Raw genomic sequence first — 4498 nt, forward strand, 5'->3', positions numbered from 1 at the left:
TCAGAGCTGCCGCAGTCCATCTCATATTTTCACACTTGTGTTATTCAGAGACGCGTGGCCAGAAATTATTCATCAAAAGCAGCGAGAAGCGAGCGGCTTTGGCTGAAGGTTTCCGCCTGACCTCTGAGTGCTCTATTTATGCCCAGCAGATTAAAAGAGGCAAAGTATTTCCGTCTGCTGCAGAGGTTTATTTCGGAGATGTGCACTGGGTTTGAGGCCGCTTTTAGCCCGAGTGCAGCTATTCCTCGGAGAACGTGCAAATGTCACGGCAGGGCTGATGATGACTGTGTTTTGTCACGCTGCAGGCACAGCAGAGATGCTGCGGCTCGACGTCCGAGAGAGAGCGCCGCCTGTCAATCGCTCCCGCTTCCGTGCTTGTCAGCAGAGCTTTGATGCACTGAACCCCTACAGCTACCGCTTCCTCTATGCGACAGAACTCAAAGCTCTATAAATAAATTTCTCTATTCAGTGGTCTAAAAATAGCCTCTTGTCGGTGGGAGCCCTCTACGGCTCCCCCTGTTGGAGCTGCGGGGAACGGCGGCTGCCATTCTTCTCTCTCTTCTTCTCTCCTGTGGGAGGTGCGTCTCTCACATTACATCAAATCGTGCCCTGGCCCTACTCTCCGTCTCAGCCGATGAGCCGTGGGGAAAAGCTACGGTAATTAGATATATTATGTGTCCCTCACAACATTACATACTATGAAGCGTTTCCTTGTGGGAGAGCAAGCAAACCTAACACCTCTATTCCTGCTCCCTGCATTAGATGTCTGTTTGTGTTCGCATTAGAGAGAGAAGGGAGGATTGAGCCGTGCAGGAGGGGTTTTGGAAGACTGCAGTAAACCTCATTTCCGCAATTTAATTTATTGGCTATTTAGGTTGCACTGCAAAAAATGTCGTTTTCCCCCCTCTTATTTTCTAGTAATAATATCTGAACGCTTTAAACAAGATTATTTACTAGACATTAAGATGATTTTAGAGTTTATTATTCTGTTTGTCTATTTATTTTTACATAAAACAAAACATTCGGAAGGATTTATGATTAAAACAAAAACAAAATGCCGGTGTGATGAGAAATTGAAATAATAGAGATATATTTACTGAAAATAGGCCGAATATCCATATCTTAGGTTGAACAAATAATGTTGGATTAAAATATTAATATATTGAAGGAAATATTAAGTTAACATTATTTAATTAATAGTAAATACATATTATATTATTAATATGAATGTCTCAGAATTTGTTTTCCAGTAGAAATGGTTATTTTTAAATCAAGATTTACTACATAAAATGAAAATATTTTGAGACAATATATCTTTGAATTTAACTTAAAAATAAATGAATACTTAATATATAATGACAAATAGTATTTTCTTGTTTTAGGCATAAAATAAATTGAGTAAATATTTTATTAATTTCTCAAAATTAATCTTTTTTTCAAAGATAATTGTTTTAAAATATTTAGCTGTAAAGCAAGACAAAAATGCAGATTATTTATTTATTCATTCAATCATGTTTTAGCATAAAAAAATATTGAAATTTGTTAAAAAGAAAAATGCACATGAAAAATAATTACGAGATATAATCACTGGTAAAGGTTATATTATTAAAATTGAGTAAATATTTTATTAATTTCTCAGAGATAAAGATAATTTAAAGATAATTGTTTTAAAATCCTTTTTTTTTTTTTTTTTGGCATAAAACTATCAAAATTCTGAGGGATTTATGGTTAAAACAAGAACAAAATGCCACTGTGATAAGAAAATGAAATGAAAATATTTTCAGACAATGTATCTTTGAACTTAACTTTTTAAATAAATGAAAATACTTAATATATAATGACAAATAGTATTTTCTTGTTTTAGACATAACATAAATAATAGATTTGTTATATTATTAAAATTGAGTAAATATTTTATTAATTTCTCAAAATTAATCTTTTTTTTAAAAAAAAAAGATCATTTTTAAAATATTTTGCTGTAAAGCAAGACGTAAATACAGTTTATTTATTTATTTATTCATTCAATCATATTTTAGCATAAAATTGACAAAATTATGAGGGATTTATGGTGGTTAAAACAAGAATAAAAGGCCAATGTGATAAGAAAATGAAATGATAGATATGTGTTCACTGAACATAGGCTGAATATCCTAATAAAATTATGTTTGATTGAGATATCAATATATTAAAGTAAATATTAAGTTGACATTATTTCATTAATAGTAAATATATATTATATTATTAGTATGAATATCTCAGAATTTATTGTTTTATTGTATTATTAAAATGGAGTAAACATTTTATTAATTTCTCAAAAATATATATATTTTTTAAGATAACTGTTTACAAATATTTAATTGTAAAGCAAGACAAAAGTACAGATTATTAATTATGTATTTATTTATTTGTTTTTTTTTTTTTAAATGCAAACTCACAAAATTCTGAGGGATTTATGGTTAAAATAAACAAAATGCCAAGAAAATTAAGTAACATATATATATATATTCACTGAAAATAGGCTGAATATCCTAATAAAATAATGTTATACTAAGATATTATTAAATTAAAGTAAATATTAAGTTAACATTATTTTATAAATAAATATTAAATAAGTAAATAAATATTATATTATTAGTATGAATGTCTCAGAATTTATTATTTTTTAAAACAAGATTTACTTGAGAAGCAAAATTGCATAGCATGAGAATATTTTCAGAGAATACATCTTTGAATTTAACTTAACGAATTAATAACTAATATATAATGGCAAATTTTCTCATTTTAAGCATAAAATTAACCAAAAAAAAGTGAGATTTGTTAGAGAAAATGGCGTATGAAAAATTGTTTCAAGATATAATAACTTGTAAATGTTATATTATTAATATTGCGCAAATATTTAAAAAAAATAATAATAATCATATTTATTTACTTAAAAAATGACTGTAAAACAAGAAAAACTGCTGATTAAGATTTTTTTTTTTTTTTTTTTTTGAGTGGGGGTAAGGGATTGGAAACAGATCCTTATTCAATATCCAGGAAGGCTTTTTTTCCCGGCACAATCGGGAATCCTCTTGCTGCCAGGGAAGGTCAGCAAAGAACAGCTCATGTAAGTTGACCTGTGAAAAGCTGCTGAGTAGAAATAGACACCATGGCCTTGTCCGGCTTAATGCCGGCCTGTATTTAGTAACCTTTTGGCACTGGCGTCGTGATTGTTAAGGCTGTCAGCTGATCTGTGCCACGACCGACTTTAACCTTAACCAAAGCTCATCTTGGCCAGATCTCAGGCCCAGCTGAAGTCCCTCATCACGGAGGACTTAAGATAGCACACAGTTTATATTGCATGGATGCACGTGAGATGTTTTTCCCACAGCGAAATACAACAACACTCCTTGACTGACCTCTGTGAGAGGGAATGTAGACTCAACAGATCACACAGCTGTTTATAGGACTGAACTATAAGCTTATTAAGTTCATAGGTCACAGTTTGGGGTTTCTTGCCCAGACAAACATGCCTATGTGACATCGGAGGATTGTGTATTTATAGAGTAAAGTCTTGGCATTTTAACATGGAGATGAATTATAAATTGTCACGTTATAAAACGATCACGTTCATGTACACACGCGCCGTATTGACATATAGAGATGATGAATGTGTATTTTCTCGGCTGTCACGGACTGTTTACATGTTGACCTACATAAACGCTGAACCGTTGAACTTTCGCTTACATAAATCCTATTGGCCTTTAAGTGTGTGAGCAGGTAGTTGTGGATCCCGTCCAACACAAGAAGGCGAGAACGGATTCAATAAATCAGCTCGATGAGGATCCAAACATCTCAGTTGATTTTCCCTGAGGTCGGCATGATGTTTTCTCTGCATAACGAAACACACTGCAAAATGTAGCACTTTAATGTCATTTCCCTTGAAAAGCCGTTCGGCGCTGCGGCTCGAGACTCACCTCGTTTTGCAGCCACGTCCATGCATACGTAACCCTCTTCTATAGGTTCCTCTCTCTCAGATCTCTCCACCTCCCCTTGCTTTTCTTTCAGGCTCTTGTAAACAGTGCTGGCCCTGAATGTCAATGATGTCAGGCGTCAACAGAGAGGTGGAGGACTTTGAGCTTTGGAGTAAAGGGTGTGTATGTTTAGGGTCATGTTCACGAACGCCTGAGTTTGCAGCGCGTGCCCCCTTTGGAAATTTGATAGGATACTTTATCTTTCTCGTCCGATGCTCAACTTACAGGCTGTTGCTTATTTTTAACGGTGAAGTTCAGATGTATTGCATCTGAATGCTTTGATCTGAGAAACATCTCTGGTTCCAAGCTCTCGCACTTAAATTGACCTCAGCCAGTGCTGCTGATTTTGGTTTTACTGTATGTCAGATTGAGCTGCATAATTAATCTTATGATCTGGTGTTTTTAAAGTTTCAGAGCAGCTTGGTTCATAGTAAATGCAGCTGAATGATCTCTGCAAGTGCTTTGAGTTTGGGTCGCTTTGAACA

The sequence above is a fragment of the Labeo rohita genome, chromosome 14 (genome assembly GCF_022985175.1).
Source record: "Labeo rohita strain BAU-BD-2019 chromosome 14, IGBB_LRoh.1.0, whole genome shotgun sequence".
Taxonomy (NCBI): domain Eukaryota; kingdom Metazoa; phylum Chordata; class Actinopteri; order Cypriniformes; family Cyprinidae; genus Labeo; species Labeo rohita.